General features: G+C 34.6%; 1 protein-coding gene and 2 non-coding genes across 5 annotated transcripts in view; 2 read left to right on the top strand and 1 right to left on the bottom strand.

Moving 5' to 3' along the window:
* The window catches only part of ADK (adenosine kinase), a 521,042-nt gene that overhangs the window by 68,890 nt on the left and 429,268 nt on the right, over positions 1-22,884 (bottom strand). The gene's annotated exons all lie outside the window — the stretch shown is intronic.
* LOC115286194 lies at positions 20,270-20,349 on the top strand. The gene has a single exon (XR_003905937.1). It is a non-coding gene; the product is annotated as a small nucleolar RNA U2-19 (small nucleolar RNA).
* LOC115286190 lies at positions 20,877-20,946 on the top strand. Its single transcript, XR_003905935.1, has one exon. It is a non-coding gene; the product is annotated as a small nucleolar RNA U2-30 (small nucleolar RNA).

Below are 22,884 nucleotides of genomic sequence, written 5' to 3'. Positions count from 1 at the left end.
CTTCGGCTCAGGACATGATCTCATGGTTTTTGAGTCTGAGCTCTGCTTTGGGCTCTGTGCTGCCTGTGCAGAGCCTGCTTGGGATTCTCTCTTTTTCTCTCTCTCTCTGCTCCTCCCCCACTCCTACTTTTTATCTCTCTCAAAATAAATACACTTAAAAAAAAAAAGAAAAAGAGAGTGTCCTTGTAAGAGGTGAGAGAGAACACAGATACAGGGAAGAAGGCTATGTGAAGACAAGCAGAAATTGGAATGATTCAACTATTAACATAAGAACTTATAAGAAATGCCAAGGATTGACTGCCAGGTGCCACCAGAACCTAGGAAGATATAAAGAAGGATTCTTCCCTATAGACTTCAGAGGGAACATGGCTCTGCTGATATGTTTATCACTCTACATGCTGATATCTGGAGATTGTTAGCCTTTAGAACTGTGAGAGAATAAATTTATGTTGTTTTAAGGCCCCTGTTTGTAGTAAACTTTTATGGCAGCCCTAGGAAACTATTATGCCATGCAATGGGATATTACATAGCAATAAAAAAGAATGAATTATTGATACATGCTATAATATGGATGAATCTTGAAAACATTATACTAAATGAAAGAAGCTTGTACAAAAGACCATATATTGTAAGTTTCCACTATTGTTATTTTCCAGAATAGGCATACGTACAGAGACAGATTAATGGTTGCAAAGCGCTGGGAGAAGTTGGAGAAACTGAGGAGAGAGTTTCTTTTAGGGTGATAAAAATGTTCTAAAATTGATTGTGATGGTTCTACAACTCCATGAATATACCAAAAATTTTTATTTTATTTTATTTTATTTTCTAAAGGAAGTTTTCCCCTGATGGAGTTTTTAAAAAAATTTTTAATGTTTTCTTTATTTTTGATACAGAGAGAGACAGAGCATGAGAAGGGGAGGGGCAAAGACACAGAACCGAAAGCAGGTTCCAGGCTCTGAGCTAGCTGTCAGCACGGAGTCTGACACAGGGCTCGAACTCACGAACTGAGATCTGACCTGAGCCAAAGTTGGAGACTTAACCGACTGAGCCACTCAGGTGTCCCAAAAATTGAATTTTAAACGAGTAAACTGTATGGTATGCGATTATAGCTCAATAAAGCTGTTTGGGGGGAAAAAGTTGAAATATAGAAACATAGAAGAAAAAATAAAGATAGAAACAAACCTTAAAACAGACTCCTGACTATAAAGAATAAACTGAGAGTTGCTGGAGGGGAGGTGGGTAGGGGTGTGGGTCAAATGAGTGAGAAGTATGAAGGGGTGTACTTGTGAGGAGCACTCGGTATAGGCATTATAAAAAATAAAAGAAAAAAAAGAAATACAAGGAGGATAAATAAGAACTGAATGAGTTTAGTTGCCTCTGAGAGGTAGGTGAAAAAAGGATGAAAGAATGGGAAAATGGGAATGGAGAAGAAGGGATTGGAGAGAGTGACACTTCACAGAGTATATCTTTATAAATAAACACTCTGGTATCTACAAAACCATGGTAACTTTCTATATACCATCAAAAAAGTTAAAATTAAGTAGAATGTGGGGGTAAATTCTATTGTGTGGTACTAGAGTAGGCAATGTCAGTATGAACCCATACTTTATATATATAAAATATAAAAATATAATATGCATATATATACAGAGATATAGAAATAGATATGTGTGCATATATTCATATATTTCCTAATCCCACCCACAGAGAAACTCTAGGAGTAAAGACAAGTAGCAATGAGAACAGCTACTGACAAGAAAAGGAATAAGAATTTTTTTTTTTTTTTTAAGTAGGCTCTGTGTCCAATGTGGGGCTCCAACTCACAATCCCGAGTTCAAGAGCAGAGATGCTCTACCGACTGGGCAAGCCAGGCACCCCAAATTCTGAAAAATGGCTGATTCCATTCATAGGGCAAGAAAACTTGGAGCATCTTGTGCCAGAATGTAAAGAAGTAAAAAAATGATGGCAGTATGTCTAAAGGGTACAGCAGCCAACTTGAAGGCACTTTCAATGGCCAAATCTAGGACAATCTGAGCAAAAAATAAAAAATAATAGTAATGAATTTTAATCATAGAATAAATAAATATCCACAAGTCCATACTGATAGAAAGAAATAAATGAATAAACAAATAAATGGGCAGAAGAGAAAGCTCTTCCTGACAATTGAATTCTAATAAATATATAAGGGATAATAAAAATGGACAATCATTATTTGGCTAACACCACAGTAATAGTTATTACTGATTAATGGATGTTAAAATTAGAACAAAAGTATGAGATAAAAAAATGAAAGACATATAACCTTAAAGTATTTCCCCAAAAGATATTTATTCATTAAGGGAGAAATACTAATTTTACAGTAGAGAAATATGAGAGGTACCACCTGAACTAAGTGATCAAAATTAGTATCACCACTCCTGAAGCATATTGGTATCATATACCTCCTGATATGATATACTAAGAGCATAATTTCATATCTGTGCCTAAAATGTATAACTTGAATTTAATCATGAGGAAACATTAGTCAAACCCAAACTGAGAAACTATACAAAATAACTGCACAGTACTTTTCAAAAGTGTCAAAGTTATGAAAGATAAAGACAAGACTGAAGAACTATCCCAGAGTTCAAGAGAGTAAGAGAAATTGACTAACTGCTATTGCAATATGGGGTCTTGGATTGTATTCTAGATGAGAAAAGAACATTAGTGGGATAACTGGCAACATCTAAATAAGGTCTGTAGTTTATCAATAGTATTTTTAATACTAATTTCCTGGTTTTGATAATTGTACTATGGTTATATAAAATGTTAGTGTTTAGAAAGGCTGGGTGAAGGATTATAGAAGATTTCTACTATTTTTGCAACCTCTCTGCTGCAAAATGAGAAGATAAAAATATTAAGATTTCAAGATCAATGATATTATGAATATCTTTGTATGTAAATCTTTATGCACATGCTAAATTATTCCATAGGATTAATTCCTGTAACTAAAATTACTGAGTCAAAGATATTTTAAAGGCTTTTGATAGGTATTCTCTGGCTGTCGCCTAGGAAAGCTGTACAAAATTTTTCCAACCAGTACAGGGTCTCAATTAGTTTTCAAATTTCCGAGAGGTATCAGATGACCTCTAGGTCATTTCTAGTTCTTATTTGGATCAAAATCTCATATATAATGCACAAACCAGTATTAAAAATATACTGTTTTCCTGATCACTAGTGTAAAGTGAACTCATTATTTCTACAGCCCATTTCTTGGGAAAATTCACATGATGTTTTCTATATATGATTTTCTAGTGTATATCTCATCTGCTTTACTTAAGTATAAGCTCTTTGAAGGAAGGGCTATATATTTTTGCTTCCAATGTTACTCCACCACAGTATATGTTATATGTAATAGGGGTTTAATTTAGCACTGCAGGAGTCAAGTGGCAACTTGCTTCTTGCCATAGACATGCTTAGATACCTTATTGGTTGATATTTCAAGTCTTATATTGTCAGACTGAGCTCCTTCCTCGTTTTGTCCTCTTTATATCTTTCCTGGGTCTTTATAGCTCAGGCTGTACTTGCAGAGTTGGGTACCACCTCTAAGCTCATCCTATCAAGGGCAGGATCTGAATCAGGGTAGGTCATGGAATTACATTAGACCTCCAAATGTAAGCTGGGGTGGTCCACCTGGCACTGCAAAGCTTTTGTTTTACCTTAATAAGTTGTCTTCTGCCTAATTATTCTAGATTGTTCTCTTCCTAGCCTTTCCTAACATTCTAGGGTCTACCTTCTAAAAACTAGATCACTCTAACGCCAACATATTTGTTAAGGATTTTAGTGTTTGCCAGATCCTGGCAACCTTTCCTTTTAGAAGTCCAATATAGCTCCTTTTATTTTAGAACAGACTTCTCTGAATGATACTGATTGCCTCCTGAGAAACAGCTTTTTTCATTTTCCCACTACCACTCCCAGCTCATGTAATATCTTGGTGTGTTCATATCAGAACTGCTGAAACTGCTGTACCCTTGGAGATTGTACTTAAAATGACTTAGTGCCAGGAGTACCAACTCCTTTGTCCAGACACCTTATCACAACATCTATCTCACCTGAGTTAAGTTTTACCCAGTCCCTGCTAGCTCTGCTTTCCTGACTTTCCTATTTAACTGATCTGCTATGCCTCCTTCCTGGACATTAATCTAACTTACTATAATCTATCTTATCAAAGCTTTGACTTGTAAACTATAGAAACACAAAAGGTCAACACCCAGAATTTTCTGACTGGCATGATTCATCGGGAGAAAAATTATCACCCTAAGAATATCGGCTTAATATTTTCATTTTCCTCTGTTTAAGTAAAATTCAGAACAAATGGAAGGGAAAAGCTAGGTATGGTTTGAAGCTGAATTGAAACGATCAGATACATAACGACACATGGAAAATTGAGCTGTAAACAGATCCCAGATTAAATGTCAGTACTGTCAATGGTGACAAATGCTTTTATGCTTTATAGATAAGCTTATAAGTGGCATGGTGGGTTGGGTTGTTATCACGTGTCAAAGAAACCTAATGACCCCCATTATGATATATTTCTTTTTTTTTAATGTTTATTTATTATTGAGACAGAGAGAAACAGAGCATGTGTAAGGGAGGGGCAGATAGAGAGGGAGACACAGAATCCAAAGCAGGCTCCAGGCTCTGAGCTGTCACCACAGAGCCCAACCTGGGGCTCGAATCCACGAACTGTGAGATCATGACCTGAGCAGAAGTTGGATGTTCAACCAGCAGCCACCCAGGCATCCCTATGATATACTTCTTACACTGATATACCAAAGAGTAGGTTTCTAAAAGTTTACTGCAGCTGAATGTTCAGTTAATGTTTAATATAGATATTAAACATATATTAATATATCCATTTACTATATAATATGGATTAACATATTAATATATTTAATAAATATATTATATAATAATAATATTTATTTTTTCTCCCTAAATGGTTCTTTGTACTTATCAAACACCCAATAAAAAATTCCAAATGTAGATATCTTTTATAGAGAAATCAGAATATAGAAAAGGATAAATTCTAAGGCTATTTCAAAATAAAGCTTTTTTGACTACCTTTTGGTTCAAATTCTCTAAGTTGCTAGAGCCGAGGCTCTAAAAAGCTTAAATCTCTATGGATTTGCTATAACAGTTTAGGGTTTAAATACTTTAGCAGATTCCAGAATAGCTGACTGTAAAACTATTTATTTGACCCCAACAAAGAACACTGTTGATCTTTCACAATAACCATGCTATGATCTATAATTTATAGTGGAAATATAATGGTTAATCCTACTGCAAGACCCAGAAAGTCAAGGCCATGGTTTACTCTCTAGAGTTCATGGGCATACTCAGATTAACCAGCAGCTTAGACAGAAATAGGAACCTTGCTCGGGATCTATGTAACTGTTTCAGGGAACTTCATCTTTTTGTCTAGGTCTCCATTCATTGTTCCTCATCCAATCTTCCTAAGACATAGATACACTCCAGATATTTAGGCAACATCTAGAAGGCATAAGACCACTTTAAAACAGTTTCCTTAAAATGTGAGTCACAAACTAAGGGCTGATGGGGGAGGGGGAAAGGGGAAGGGGGGTGATGGGCATGGAGGAAGGCACTTGGGATGAGCACTGGGTGTTACATGGAAACTAACTTGCAATAAACTATTAAAAAAATGTGAGTTACAGAAAGAACAGTGTTCAACAGAAAATTCACTGATATATAAGTAAACATTAAAAAAAAGAAAATTCAATGACAAAGATGTATAAGAAAAAAATCATAAAAATTCACGTTGAATTATAGAATATAATCACATTATACAGCTTATAAATGTACACTCTTTAGTGAAGACATATACCTACTGCTCTAATTTTATTATTTATTTACTAAACCCTAAACCAGGAATATCTCCTGGAAATGGGGACATTTCTCTAATGTTATCATCTGCTTTTATACAGATTTTTAAAAATGGGGTGAGGGGCACCTGGGTGGCACAGTCGGTTGGGCCTCCGACTTCGGCTCAGGTCAGATCTCATGTTTGTGGGTTCGAGCCCCACGTCAGGCTCTGTACTGACAGCTAGCTCAGAGTCTGGAGCCTGCTTCTGGTTCTGTGTCTCTCTCTCTCTCTGATCCTCCCCCTCTCATGCTCTGTCTCTCTCTGTCTCAAAAATCAATAAAACATTTAAAAAAATAAAAATAAATAAAAATAAATAAAAATGGGGTGAATATAGTTTATTTATTTTAAACATTATTTTGAACTTCTATTTCTAGCTTCCAGTGTTTACTAGCAGTATTTTGTAATTTTATTAACACCTATACTATCTCCTAATTTAGTGCCAACTGCAAAGTTTATTAATGGCTTACTTACTCTTTTTCCTTAATTTAAGGGAAAAAATGCTTAATAAAGCCAGTCCAGCAGCAATTCTTTTAGAAAGCACTTTAGTATGAACTGTCTCCGTGACTGAATTCATTACCCTTTTGCATTAGCCTTTGTTTATCATCTTTAAACCAAACCAATCTTTATTAATTTTCTAAGGCATTTTCCCTAGTACTCTTACCATAATTTATATATAGCTCTTTTTCTCTACAATTTTCCTAACCCTATCAAATTTGTCTCACTCTAACCCCATGGGTTTGTTCATTACTAATACCTTTTAGAGGGATTATTGCAGCTTTTATTCTTTGGCATTTAATTAGAAAAAATCTTCATATTTAGTATCTACTCATCTCTTTGAAGCAGGGCTTTATAAACAAGTAAAAGTGCATTATGATAAATTGACCACAAGATGTTTCTCAGCCCAAATGATTGCTTCTTTCTCTGTATGTACTCTAAGCACTTAATCATGTACTGTGCAGCATAGCATTCAAAGGCCTATCATAACTTACCATTCATGTTTATGCACAACTCTCTCCACAGTATCTGACTTTCTCTGTGACACATCATAACTTTTATGGTCTCTTTGCTTTTTGATCTTTTTATTCCATTAATTTATTTCCTTTGTAATCTCAACTTGCCAAAAATGAACTTCATAGCCTAGTTAAGGTATCACTTCCTTTGTGAAACTTTTCCCAATTTCTTGTGCCTTCTGTTCCATAAAGGTAGTTCATAAAAGTCATACACTACCTTCTCATATTGTTTTAGTGGATTATGTCTCTCCTAGATTTCAAGAAGTAGAGTTTTTGTCTTATCTTTAAAACCACAATTCTTGACACATAGTAGGCACTCAGTAAAACCATACAGATTTGAATTCATTTGTACTGTTAGTTTACCTATTTGTTTTATCTATTTGTATCTTGTCTCTCCGGTCTATCCTCCTAGAGATTCTCAGATTTTTTTAAGTTCTACATTACTCACCATATTCTTAGCACATGATCAAGAATCTTTGAGTTGGAAGAAATGATAGAAATTGCACAGTCCAAACACTCAACCAATACAAAAATTCATTTTACTAAATACCTTTGCTTAACTATCTTTAATAATAAGCATTACAATATGGACTGGTTTGCTCCTGATAGGCCAAGAATAATTAATGGCACCCACTTTCACTCTCAAAAGAATCAAAGTTTTGTTGATAAATTTTATGGTCATCTTAATAATGGTCATCTTGATGTACTTTCTCACAAGTACTGGACAGCTAAACAATACTAATTATTGTATCCTTTGAATTCTGAACCATGTTTATGTATTGCCTATTCACACAACATTTAAAAAATTTCTCCTTTGTTATAGGTAGATAAGGGTAGAATTCTAGGACTAAATGAAATAGTTGAGTACAGAGAAATTTTAATATAAATAAATAGGTGGCTAAATGCAAAATGATTAATTTGACCAAAAATTAGGACATTTTCTTGAGACTTTAGATTGCTTATTAAAACAAAAAGGAACTGAATAAGAACTTAAAATAGCTTGATAGTTTGTCAACTATTAACAGATGAACACAGGGGAAGGAAAGGAAATATAAGATAAAAATAGAGAGAGAGACAGACCATAAGAAACTCTTAAATACGGAGAATAAACTGAGGGCTGCTAGAGGGGAGGTGGGTGGGGGGGATGGGTTAAATGGGAAATGGGCATTAAGGAGGGCACTTTTTGGGATGAGTACTGAGTGTCATATGTAAGAAATATATCACTGGGGTTCTACTCCTGACGCCAAGACTACACTGTCTTAATAGAAGCAGAGAAAACCTAAATAAACGTCATAGGCCAAGATAAAACAACAGGAGAAAATCCTCAGGAATAGTGGCTTCTATTTGTGCTACTTCAAAGGTCAGTAAGCATTAAAAATGATGTAAGTTTCTAAAGAAGTTTAATTAGGATAAACTGTCTTGGCTAAGGCTTAAAGGAGTAAGGCAAGGGTTAAGTCTTCATTTAAGTATAGTTTTCAATATCCAATGAGCAACCATTTTATTCCTTTTAACTAAAGAAAATTTTAAGTGTTCAGTTATCTGAATCAGATTTTTCTGCTATACCTCCAAAGATTTTTATATGAGCCAGAAACATGCATGTCATGCTTCAGCCAAAATAAAATTCTGCTGCCAAGCTGTAATGCTCTGAAAAATAAATTTTGAAGTCTAATTGAATTTTAGAAGAATCACTCATTGGGTACAATAATTATTCTGAAAAACATTTGGTAATAAACTTCTTAGATTAATATCCATTTGTAATATATTTTCAAGAGCTTTATATTATAGGAATTGATTATTTGGAGTTTTATAAGAAGATGGATACATTCTCTAAGAACAATTTAAGTTGATGCATATATATCTATATATCTATAAATGTATAGATAAATGAAGCTATCATCTAGACATCCATTCACATATACATAATGCATTTATAAAATATGTATATACATTTCCACATGAGGATGTTTTTATCCAGCTCTAAAAAATTCTAATGAAAGAGAAGTTTTAGAATTGGAAATTTATTTGGCTGAAGCTCTGAGAAACACAGTTAACCAAATATCTACTAGATCATATATGGAATTTTCTTGAGTCAAAAAGTCTCTGGATGTATTCCTACAAGAAGACTTACCTTACTAAAATCTATTGGTACTGATTTAATGGCTAAGTGTAATGAAGAAGCAGAAAGCAATCCTTTAAATATACACATTCTGAAATATACTATAAGTCAGGTTTTCCCAACCTTGGCATTACTGATATTTTGGGCCAAATAATTCTTTGTTGTGAATGGCTGTCATATGCATTATAGGATTTTTCTCTATCTACTAGATACCAGTTGATTTTTCCAATTTTCTACTGTCACCCAGTGGTGACAACCAAGAGTGAGGGGAAAAAATGCTTCTAGTTGAGAATCACTTATAAATAAATGAGGCAATGTGGCATAAAACAGATTAGACTGGGATTCAAGAGGTTGGGTTCTGATCCAGCTTTTTTGGCTCTAACTTTGGGATCTTGGGTAAATTAATGAAACAAGCCATTCTCAAAGTAGGTTATGGATGACAGTATTGCTAAATCACCTAAAAGCCTTATATGATAGATGAATCCACTTAACTTTCTTAGGCCATATATTTTTCTATTTTATTTTTATTTTTAATTTTTAAAACCTTTAAAAATGTCTGTTTATTTTGATAGAAAGAGGGGGGAGGGGCATAGAGAGGGGAGAAAGGGAATTTCAAGCAGGCTTCATGCTTTTAGCATAGAGCCCAATGTGGGGCTTGAACTCATGAACTGTGAGATCATGAAGTGAATTGAAATCAAGAGTTGGAAGGTCAACTGACTGAGCCACCCAGGCATCACTAATTTATTTATTTTTTTTATTTGAGAGAGGGAGAGCATGAGCATGATAAAAGGGCAGAGGGAGAAAGAAAGAGAATCCTAAGCAGGCTCCACACTCCGTATAGAGCCCAATGCAGGACCTGATACCATGACCCTGGGATCATGACCTGAGCCAAAATCAAGAGTTGGACGCTCAACTGACTAAGCCACCTAAGTGCCGCTTTCTATTTTATAAGAAAAAACTATTGACTAGGGACTTTAATTTAGACTCTAATGGCATAGCTTATGCTAAACCAATTCCTATACCATAAACAGTATAGAAAAGCTTCAAAACAAATAAATAAATGAAGGTATGAGAGAGCTGTCAAAGTAGCCAAGACTTGATGAGATAAAATCCCTGATAGCAGAAAACCTTAAAGAGCTAGGCTGGTATTTTAAAAGTTGATTTTCCCTTCAGGACATTTGCAAATTCTTGGCACTGGCTTAGACGTTGAGAATCTAGGTAAAAAGGCTCTTAGTAAGAGGCAGAGAAGCCAACAGAGCTTTTGATAATCTCCAGCATTGCTCAGACAAAACTGGAGACCGAGGTTGCGAAGGCAGTCAGAAATGAGGTGTCACATTCCTGAACAGAAGGGAACATAGTGGAGTAAGTCTGACACTCAGGGGTCTTCTCCTTTGAGGTATTTGCCAAATTTGTAATGTTACAGGACAAGAAGGCAAGACACTAAGCAGAAGACATTAAAGGGTAGAATAGTAACTTTAGCAGTTGTATGGTGCCAACAACTACCTATCAAGGAGTATGGACCCCAGTAAATACTGTAGGATTTCAGTCAAGATTTCAGGAGAGCTATAGCAGAGGAATGGAGGCAAATCAGAAGCCTTACAAAAACTGTAACCCAACCCTGAGTTGGCTTAATCCTTGATCTATTTACTCTAGCTGTTTTGTATAAAAAGATAATACCATCAACAGAAATGCTATAATTTATTATGGAAAATATTTAGCACTTAATGAAAAATTATCAGGCAAACAAAAATATAAGCCCCTATCCCCCAAAAAAGAAGACAAAAAACTAGACTCACAGATGACTGAGATATCATAGTTTTTGGACATGCAATTTATTATTTTTTTGAACCTGTGATTAACACATTGAAAAAAATAAATGACAGGGTAGATTAACATAGAATAGAACTGGTAGCAATAAAAAAGAATCAACTAATATAAAATATAAGAAAAGCGACTACTGAAATAAAGAACTTAATAGATGTGTTGAAATGTAGATTGGGCAAAATAGAAGAGAGAGGACAGTGAATTAAAAGGTACATCAGTACAAATATATATGCTGCTGATTCCCACACGGGTGTCCCAGGTAAAAACTGACAACGAGGAATAATTAATTGACTTTTAAGTGGATGCAGACTAAACATATTTGGTGTTTAAGCTAATTTAAGCTTGTTGGTTTAAGATAGACATGTCTTTGGGTTATCAGCATTAAATATGAAACTTATATTCTACCTAGGTTTGCTAAAGGCCAAATGTTATCATGTTATCTCTGTTGCAATTTGTTAGCAAAAAAATGACTTAAAATTATGGTTAATTTTGTCTGTCTCAAAGTTTTCAAGGGTAATTGTTATCATAGTTTTCAGTCTTTGGTAACCTAAAACTTAAAAGTTTTGCTTGCATGATAAATGGGAATGAATTCATTGAACATCTAGGTCTTTCCCAAATAGAATAGTATGCTAAAACATTAATTACTGAACACAGAATTTGCTTTTGACTTCTTATTGCAGAGAAACTAAGGGTATTTAGGTCTGTTGGTAAACATGCTTTGTGCTTAAGTGGTTCATAAATTTGCCACCTAAAGAATTCTGGTGTAACAGTTCACAATTGGTTACTACCAGGTTTTCACTGGAGACTAAGGTTTCTAAGAATTAAAAATCTGCTAAATATAATGAAGACTAATGGAAATAAAAGCAACTCTGTATATAAAAAAAGTAGGAGATATATAAGAAAGATATAAGGAATGGAAACAGATTTTTGTTGAAGGTAAAAGAAAAATGAAGTAATTTTGTCCTAAATGAGACTGGTTTGAGGAAAACAATGGCTTGGGACAAAATGTGAAGGCCAAGGAAAGTTGTTGAAGTTCTTGAAGGGAAATCTTTGGAAAGGTTAGGTTGTGTGGTTAAGGACAATCTAAGATTGCAATGAATGAATTTTAAAAGTATACAGATATAATGTTAAAATTTTGCTTTTTTCTCTGTTCAAAAGACAAAGTGTTCTTGGCTTGTTCTGCCAAGAAAATGAATAATAATAAGGGGCGTCTGGGTGGCTCAGTTGGTTAAGCAGCTGACTTTGGCTCAGGTGATATTCTCACAAGTTTGTAAGTTGAGCCCCACATTGAGTTCTGTGCTGACGGCTCAGAACCTGGAGCCTGCTTTGGATTCTGTTTGTCTGTCTGTCTCTCAAAACAAATAAACATTAAAAAAAGTTTATAAAAATAATAAGAACAATAAACAAAGGTTTTTTTTTCTCTTGTCTGCTGGGAAAATAAAGCTTTATGTTTTAAATGTTTATATTTATGTCTTTATCTGGTCTTTGATTTTTTAGCTAAAACTTCTCAATGTTAAAGGGGTTAAGTTTTGCTAACAATATATAACCCTACATATTTGCCTTTGGAATTTGAATTTCTTACTGCCACCTTCTAAATAAATAAGATTTGTAATGACCTGTAATCCTATTTAGGATGTGCTTTATAACTTTCTAAGGTTTTAACTTCCCAGGATTTAAAATGTAATGAAGTCTTTGACCAGTTAAGGCTTGCTTATTGGGGATGTTATGTTACTCTGTAAAGCTCTAACAAATAATGGTAAATCTTAGGCTGTATTGCTTGGGTAAATGCTATAACTATTCGAAAGATATTCCTAAAATTTTAATATTCTTGTATAAGGTTATCACTTAACATTCTGAGTATTCAGGGGTGGCTGGGTGGCTCAGTCAGTTGAATGTCGCTCAGGTCATGATATCGTGGTTCATGGGTTCGGGCTCCACGTCAGGCTCTGCGTTGATAGCTAGCTCAGAGCCTGGAGCCTGTCTTCAAATTCTGTGTCTCCCTCTCTCTCTGACCTTCCCCTACTCTCTCTCTCTCTCAAAAATAAATAAAAACATTAAAAAAAAAACCTGGTCTGAGTATTTAAGTGTTCTGTATCACAGAAATAAGTGTATTACCTGGTCAACTGCATCACAATGACTCATATCAGATTGTTAACCGTCCATTTTTGAGTTCTATCATTTATAGTTAATTGTTCTAGCAAAACGTGTTTCATCTTCAAGGGCTTTTAGGACAAATGTAGGCATTTGACATCTTTAAGATTAATACTAAAATGGAAATTTCCAGAGCTAAAAAGCTGCAGTCAAACTGAACAAGAATTAGTAATATGGGACTAAATGAACTGAAGAAGATGGTTATAGTTTTGTGACTTTTGTTTTAAAGTATTGCTGGTTCTCTAATGTTTGCCCTTCCATATTAAGGAAACATTCTCTTAAGATACCCATGATATACAATAATATGATAAAGTATTCCTCTGTAAACAAACCAAAGCATTTAACTTTTCTACTTGAACCCTCTGAGATTCACAAACTCTTGACGGGTGTTCTTTCTTTTATGGCAATTACAGTTACTTGCATAAGTTCAATGAGAACCTATTCTCCTTATAACAGAACACCATTGGAAATACTGGTTATTTTACCAAGACTTTGACTGGAATCTCATATTTGAGAGGAAGATACATAGACTCAAATGAAACATGGAGCCAATCAAGCCCTTTGGAATTGATGGCCTGATAACTTGCTAAAGAGTTCCTAGCAGCCTTAACAGGTGAGTAAAAAATGTGACTTCTTGGCAGGTGCAGAGACTTCAAGATATCTTGGGGATCTCGAGAAGAGAAATTCTCCCCAATCTATATGTAAGGCAGCATGTCTGATGGCATGCATGTGGCTTGACTTCTGCCCTGGAGAGACTACTAAAAGTCAATCTAGAGATTCCATATAAAAAAAGCAAATTATAAAAGATCGACAAATATCAATCGCTGTCCTTGCTGTACTTATGTAAATAATTAGGCCAAGTTAAAATTGTAGTTGTTTTACAAATGAATTCATCTTGATTTGGCTATCTCAAAAATAAAGGTAATTCCAGAGAGAAAAACTATGCTCCAATAATACATCTTTATGGATACTAAATCCTAGTTCTGACTGTCCTTAAATGTTTGTTATTGATATAAGCTGAACAACTTGAGGTAAACTTTAGAAAATTTGTCACAATAGTATAGGTATGGACAATCTTCTTGTTTGTTATTCTGTGGTGATAGTAACAGGATCCCATGGGCATATGATTATTTAAACAACTAGAAAATGGGATGGATTCCCCCAACAATTGTATATGAAGACCTATCAATAGATAAAGACTATAGTGCTTCATTAAATTATTCAATTAAGCTGGGTTAATTCATAAATCTCTAAATATTCAAACCATATCCTTCCTAAACTTGAACTGATAGTTCCTAGAAACCCACCCATACAAACCCAAAATACCTGGTTTATTTAAAGGAGCGAAAGTCTAGGGGCGCCTGGGTGGCTCAGTCGGTTGGGCCTCCGACTTCGGCTCAGGTCAGATCTCACGTTCGTGGGTTCGAGCCCCACATCAGGCTGTGTGCTGACAGCTAGCTCAGAGCCTGGAGCCTGTTTCGGATTCTGTGTCTCATTCTCTCTCTGCCCCTCCCCCTCTCATGCTCTGTCTCTCTCTGTATCAAAAATAAATAAAACACTAAAAAAAATAAAATAAAAATAAATAAATAAATAAATAAATAAAGGAGCGAAAGTCTAATACAGCAGGGGATTTAACTCCAAAATGGAAGGGCCCCTACTGGGTCAATTATAGACTCCCACAGCAGTAAAGTTATAGGGGCACTCTTCCTGGGCTCCTATATCTAAAGTAAAGCCCATATGTCCTTTGCAGGAAACTAATAAGCAAACTAATGTGCCTTCTTATTCCTGTGAACCTGTGGAAGATCTCAAAGTTCTCTTATGATGGTTATACCTTTCTTTTTCATTCTCCTTTTCTCAATTTATACTGATAATTCCTTCTTAAAATGGGCCATTTAAAAGGATCATCACAGATATTTAAATTATAAACCAGAAATATCCATCTGATTCCTGCTGCCTGTTCCTATTCCGTCTGAGGATGCATCATGCCTAACATCTAAAAATCTTCTCACTGGCAGCACTGACAGACACTAGGTTTGTAATTTGCTCTGTTAATCTGTATTTTTCTTATTTCTATAAAAGTACCTTATTACTTGAGTGCTTACTGAACAGAGTCTATATGATGGTTATACACCACCTGTTACACTGTTAAGACCTTCAGTGACTCTCAAAACATTATATCATTAAATACTAAAATAAGTCAAATGCATAGAAAAGTTCTACAAAATAAAAAGCAATTAAATGTTTCAACTGCTGCAGAAGGCAGAATTTGTGTTCTCATAAAAATAATGCTGTGTATATATTCAGGATTACCATAAAAATATTTCCAGATTTCTAACTGACATGAATACTCTTTACTCTCTTTCTTTTCATGACTGGTTAACTTCCTGGACTGGAGGATTTTTTTCAATACCAAAAGACTTTTATTGGGGTTTCTCTCGTTATTCTAATTATGTTTTGCTGTTTTCTCCCATGTATCTCCACCTGGTGCCAAGACTCCATCACTACAACAACTTCAAACCAACAGATGATTCTTACTACTCAAGGAAGTTCATGAATGTTGTCCACTTTGGGTTCAGCTGCCTCCACCTTTTGTAACTCCCTTATACCTTCCCCAACTGACCAATATTGACCCATATAGGCAGGGACATCTCTATGCCCTTACTCAGCAGGAAGATGCTACAGAAGATGAGATCTTCCACCTCCAACAACCTTAACGATTTAAGGGTCAAAATTGTTCAGGGGTGTTATGATGAGGGAGCACAGGCAGGCTGAGGGCAAAGTACAAGCTAGCACCCCCCCCCCACCCACCCCCCACCATGTGGGATATGTGTGATATTCCTTGGGCCCTCCCAGCTACCCCCCAGAAAACAAAAACACAAAACAAAACAGGAAAGTACAAAAAACACGGTTAAACTGATATAAGAGTTTCCATCAGTTTACAAGAAAAAGGCAATCAATACCATCAACAGCCTAAAGTCTAGGAACTCCTTGCTATCTTAATGTTAATGCTTTGCTAGAGGGAAAAACAATCTTAGCTTGACAATAGCCAGGTCTCCAATAATCTATGAGTCTTTAGCATATGAAAATCTCTTTGGAAACCTCCCTTTTGACTTTACCTCCCCCAAGTCCATAGGTATAACCAGTCATTCTTCAAAACTCCAGTGCAGCTCTTTCTGTCCATGGGTCCCATCCCCGTGCTTTTAAAAAAAAAAATCACCTTTTGCACCAAAACAAAACAACCTCTCTCCCCACAAAAAAACTCCCCAAACTCCACGAACAAATACGTTGAATCTGGAAGAGGAAAAATGATAAAAAATACAAAAAAGATCATAAAAGACATATGAGACATAATAAAAAGGCCTAATTTATGTGTAACTAGTGTCCCAATTGGAAGGAGAGGGAATGTAGTATCTAAAGAGATAATGGATGGAAAATCTCCCAAACTAATAAGAGTCATCAACCATGGATTCAAAAAGTACTAAAAACCCTAGCAGGATAAAGAAAAAACAAGCAGCAAGTGCAAAGTTAAAGTCAAAGAAAAATTCCAAAAAGCAGAGAAAATGGAAATATATGAAAGAAGGAAGATTAAGTTCTAACAAGTGACTTGACAAAAGTTAAGAGAATCCAAAGATTATAGAAGGTCATCATTAAAGAGTCAAAGAAATAATTTCCAATGTAGAGTTGTATACTTACTAAGAGGCAATATAAAGAATATCTGCAAATAAAAATTAAGAGAATTCACACAGAGTGAAATACTGAAAGAAGCTGTGTAGGTAAAAGAAAAATGATAAAATAATTCATAATTATTTAGATAAAAACATAGAAATGCAGGAGGAGAAGAAAAACAATGGAAAAAGTAAAATTCAATTGCACAAAATGATAACAGTATTTTGTCACTACAAGGCATTAACAATTAAGGTGACTGACTAGAAACGGTTGGAAGCCTTAAATGGAATTGAAATGTTCTAGGACCTACCATTGTATGAGAAGAGGCAAGTCTTATAGTTTTATGTAAGATTTAATAGATCGAAGCAGAGATGAGAGGAAAGAGGGAAGCCAGGTTATGGAGCCAAGAGGGCCTTTATTAGGATCCACAGTCCTCGGGCGAGGTTCTGTGACTGAGTCCAGGGCAGAGTCAGGGAAGGCGTGCCTGGTACAGGAGGGGCGAGGTATTTTATGGATGAAAGACTTCCGGTCTGGTCCTGGGAGGGCAGACCACCAAATAAGGGCACTTTAGGGAAGTGGCAGGATGGGATAGGTTGCCTCCTCTGTCAGGGTGGTGGGAAGCTGGGGCTCCGTGATTGGCTGTTTTCAAACTGGCGGGGAACATTCCAGGTCTACGGGTGACGGGTGGGGGGTCGTCGGTGCATGGTGTTTTTCCAACCCACAGCAAAATGGCCGCTCGGTTGCCATGCCAAGGTGACTCCCAAGGTGACTCTTACAGTTTATATTTAACTTTAATATGTCAAGCATACATTTTGTAATTCTTAGGGCAAACATCAAAAGGATATAGAACTACCAAGCAAATAGAAAAAGAAATGAGAATAAAAAATACTTGATCAACCCAAAAGAAGCAGAAAAGAAGAAAAAAAAAAGATAAACATGTGAGACAAATAAAAAAGAAGAGTAAGATGTGAGAATGAATCCAATTATATGAGTAACTTCTATTAAATATCAATAGGCTCCAATTAAAAAGTAGTCAGAATGAATTTAAAAAAACTATATCCATTACAAAAAAAAATCTTATATTTAGGAACATAGAAAGTTTGAAGGTAAAGGGATGGAAAAACCATGCAAACACTTAAACAACACAAAGCTTGCATAGTTATACTAATAATAGATACAAAAGATACTGAGGCAAGCATCATTAGAGGTAAAGTAGGATATTTCCAAATGATAAAAGTTCAATCTATCAGGAAGATATTCTAAACTTATATACAGGTAAACTTAACAAACGACCTTACTGTATATACAAAGACTATATTAAAGAATGTCAGCAAATTAATAAAAAAAGAATATCAGCATATACATTGTTTTCAACTGCATGAAGAATATGGATAACATTGGTAGTATGATGTGCAGTGAGATGAAATTTCAATACATTTTGAAGAACTAAAATCATTCTGCATATCTGACCACAATGGAATTAAACAAAAAATCAGAAACAAAAAGATAATTAGAAAATCTCCAATTATATTCCAGATATTTAAAAATTAGGTAAAACTTCCTAAATAACGTATGGATTAAGGAAGAAATCACAATAGGGACTGGAAAATATTTTGAACTGAATATATTACAAATAGACATACCAAAATTTGTAAATTAAACATGGAGAAAATAGAAGAAAGACAAAAGTACCTGAAAATGAAAAAAATAATAAAACAAATATTCAACTGAAATCAACAAAGACAGAGTTGGTTCTTCATAAACTAATAAAATTGATAAACCTTGTCATGGCCATGAAAGTTTGCCTCTCAGATGTGCCAGGTGGAGCTATGCTCTGAAATTCACCACTGCATTCATGCTGAGGCCACGTTCTCCATGAGTACAACAGAAACAGCATGGAGGCCTATTCTGGAGATATGTGGGACTGCTCTGGGCAACTTCACTTATGGGGCAATTTTGGCTTGAGGGCTCCTCTCTGGCCTTGTCAAAACTTAACCATATTGTAATCTATGCCTCTTCCTGCCCAACCTTCTTTCACTGCAACACAGGGGTCAGACCTGTACCACAATTTGGCAGGTCTCCCTGCTTCCTCTGGCTAATAACTTATCTTCCCTTACAGGTGTTTCCTTTAATAAATCCCTTGATAGTCCAAAATCATCTTGGCATCTATTTCTTTGAAAATTCAAATTAAAATAAACTTCTAGGAAAAATGATTAAGGAAAAGAGAAAGAGCATAAATTTAATTCTAAGATTAAGAGTTTAAAAGGGAATATTACTATAGATCTTCCAGTAATTAAGATGATGAGAGAATATGATAAATAATTTTATGTTAGATGAAAGAGACAAATTCTGAGAAAAATAGAGCTTTACAAAACTAACATAGGGGTGGCTCAGTCTGTTAAGTGTCTGACTTTGGCTCAGGTCATGATCTTGTGGTTCTTGAGCCTACACGGGGCTGGGTGCTGACAGCTCCAAGCCTGGAGTCTGCTTCAGATTCTGTGTCTCCCTCTCTCTGTATGACCCTCACTCACTCATGCCCTGTCTCTCTCTCTCAAAAATAAAAAGATTTTTTTAATTAAAAAAAAAAAACCCTGACATAGAAAGAAAAAGAAAAAAAATGAACATTCTTATTCAATTAAAGAAGAATCTGTAATGAAAAACTATCCAACAAACTATTCTCTTTATATTCCCAGATATTTTGATGGGCTAGCTCTTTCAAATTTTTACATAAAAAGAACTTTGAGCTTATAAAACTCTCCCAGAACAGAAAAAGGACACTTCCTAATTTACTTCATAAGGTCATCATAATATTCCTACCTAAACTAACAATGCTGTTACAAGAAAGGAAAATTATAAAACAAAGTCTTTCATAACAACACTGCAAAATTTGAGAAAAATATAATCAGAGCAAATTGATAATACATTAAAAGAATATCATGACTATATTGGGATTATCCAAAGAATGCAAAGATGGTTTACTGTTCCAAAAATCAAGCTGTGATTCACACATTTAGAAAAGAGGGAGAGGAAGAAAAATCATATAGTAATATTTAATAGATATAGAAAAGTTATTTGATAAAATTCAACATCCTTTCATGACTAAAAATATTTTACCACCATTAAAAACAAAACTCTTTGCAAACTATTAGTGATAGGAAACCTCCTTAATCTGTTAAAGAATATCTATAAAGAGACTACCACAAACTTCATCCTTTTTGATGAAATACTAAAGGTTTCCCCAGGAGATTGAGAATAAGACCAAGATACTCACTACAGCCATTTAAATTGTACTCATATTCATTGTGCTTCACTGTGCTAATAGTACAGTAAGAAAAATTCAAAAAATAAATACCAAGATTGGGAAAAAAGAAGTGAAATTGTCATTATTCATATATGATATCACTAATATACATAGCAAATTCAAAAGAATCAACAGACATATTATTTCAATTAATAAATGAAAACAATATTATTATAAAAAATTTATGTACCAGTAAAACACAAACAGAAACTGAAATCTAAAAGGATGCCATTTTCAAATGGATAGCATCATCCCTGAGATCTGCTCTTTACTGAATGGATCAATGATGAGAATAGACTAATCTGAGCATCAGAAGACTTTCCAGTCTCTCTGATGCATGGTCTCTGTAGTTCTCTTTTTTAAGTTTATTTATTTTTGAGAAAGAGTGTGTGCGAGAAGAGAAAAGGCAGAGAGAGAGGGAGAGGAAGAATCCCAAGCAGGTTCTGTGCTATCTGAGCTGAAATCAAGAGTTGGACGGTTAACCTACTGAGCTATCTAGGTGATCTATGTAGTTCTAAGAAGCAAAAGTAATTTAAAATAATAATAAGGGCTGTGTCTGGAGTTGTGAGAGTGTGTGTGCATCTGGGTGTATAAAGGTGACAGTAGAGAGGCGCCTGGGTGGCTCAGTCAGTTAAGCCTCTGACTCTAGGTTTTGACTCAGGTCATGATTTCATGGTTTCATGAGCTTGAGTCCTGCATTGAGCTCTGTGCTGACAGTGCAGAGCCTACTTTGGATACTCTCTCTCTCTGCCCTTCCCCTACTCATGCAGTCTGTCTCTCTCAAAATACATTAAAAAAAAAAAAGGTGGCTGGATAACTGAGGACTTATTTATGGAGGAATGAGATTGGGGGTAGATGTGTATGTGTGAAAGACTAGTCAGTTCTGAGCAATGATGAAAAGGTTTTACTACTGACCTCTATAATTATGAGTGTTTTTATACTTGATCTGATCTCAGAATTAATTAAAAAAAAAAGGATAGCATCAAAAGAGAAATAAAAGGGGTGCCAGGCTGGTTTAGTCAGTAGAGCATATGACTCTTGATCTTGGAGTTGTGAGTTCAAGCCAAATGTTGGGTATAGACCTTATTTCAACAAATACAAAAAACAAATAATAGGAATCTTATAAAATCTAGGAATCTTATAAAAGTTATATATGTGAGACCATTACACTGAAAAAACTAACACTTTGAGAAAAATTAAAGACCACCTAAATTAATAGAGAAAAATATTAATAGAGAAAAAGATTCTATGGATTAGAAGGCACAATATTGTAAATAAGTTAAATCTTTCCAAATTGATTTATGGATCCAATATATAATTCAACTTAAAAAAATTCTAGTAAGAATTAAAAATTTCAGAGGGTTAACAATAAGTTGATTCTAAACTTTATATGGAAATGCAAAGGCCAAGAAACACTAGGACAATCTTGAAGAACAAAGCTGGAAGTCTGACATTACCAAATAAAAAGACATTACCAAATAAAAACTTAATAATAAGCTAAGTAATCAAGAGAGTGTAAACTGGTTAAAAGGATAAAGAAAACAATGGGATAGAATAGTCTAGAAGGAGATTCACAGGTATAAGGTAATGTGAAGTGTGAAAAAGGTGTTAATTCATTGCTGTAAGGGAAAGGATGTTTCTTTTAATATATGATGATGGGCCAACTAGTTATTCATATGGGCAAAAGAAATGAATTTTCCTTCTACCCCATATCATATATGAAAATTAATTCTAATTCTAGACAGTGACAAATAAAGAGTAATAAATAAAAATGAGCTAGGGATATGCAAAAATTTTCTTTAAAATAATATGAAAAATACTACCCATAATGGGAAAACATTATTAACTGGACTAAATTAAAATTAAGAGCTTTATTTATCAAAAGATACCACGAAGAGAATGAAAGGGCAAGTCACAAAGTGGAAGAATATATTTGCAATATTTTATCTAACAAAAGACTTGTATGCAGACTACAAAAGGAATTATAAATCAATAAGACAATGTAATATGGGCAAAAGACTCCAATAGCAACTTTACAAAAGAAGGTATCTAAATTCTAATAAGCAAATGAAAAGGTGCCCCACCTCACTAAATGAGGGAAATTCCAATTAAAAACACAATCAGAAACTAGAGCATATTCACCAGAATGGCTAAAATAAAAATAGACAGTAGAAAATACTAAAAAATAAAAGCCATTTTACATACTGGTGGTGGGCATATAAATTGGTAACACCACTTTAGAAAACTAAGTGAAAAATGGAACTCTTCTGTATTATAAATATAGTAGTGGTTGCATGATCGTATGCATTTGTCAAAGCACACAGAACCGACACCATGAGGTTGTACGTATTAAAAAAAAAGTGCTAGATATGAAAGGAAACAAATATGGAATACAAACTCTTAGAAATAAACCTAACTGTACTGCAAATAGATAATGTAACCACATTGAAGTGGATGGAATAAAAGAACTAACCTAAAGTGATTTTGGATAACACTATTTTGACTAGACTTCAGAGGGCTAAAGATAAAAAGAACTGTAAACACACACTTTAGGAAGTAAATATGTTTCTTTCTCACAAGGGTATGGGTTATTCAAAAGTACTTTAGGATGGAATGATAAGTAAATACATTTTAGATAATGAGAGCCAGAACTTTCAATGTCAGAGGAAGTTAAAAGGAATGACAGGGTGAAGGCTAGAATAAATTCTGTGGTTATACTGGAATCAAAGGTACCAGCAGGTTCAAACCATGGAATTTAAATAGATATTAGATATAGAAATAAAAACAGATAGATATGTATGCATGAGTTATTACACATACATATATTGCTAATTTATTTGCTAAAAGGGTCCTAAAGTAATGATTCTCAATAAACAATGAGCATATCTTACAT

This window comes from Suricata suricatta, chromosome 2 (assembly GCF_006229205.1).
Source record: "Suricata suricatta isolate VVHF042 chromosome 2, meerkat_22Aug2017_6uvM2_HiC, whole genome shotgun sequence".
Lineage (NCBI taxonomy): Eukaryota > Metazoa > Chordata > Mammalia > Carnivora > Herpestidae > Suricata > Suricata suricatta.
Note: the sequence above shows the minus strand (reverse complement) of the source record. Positions and strands in the feature narration are given on the sequence as shown.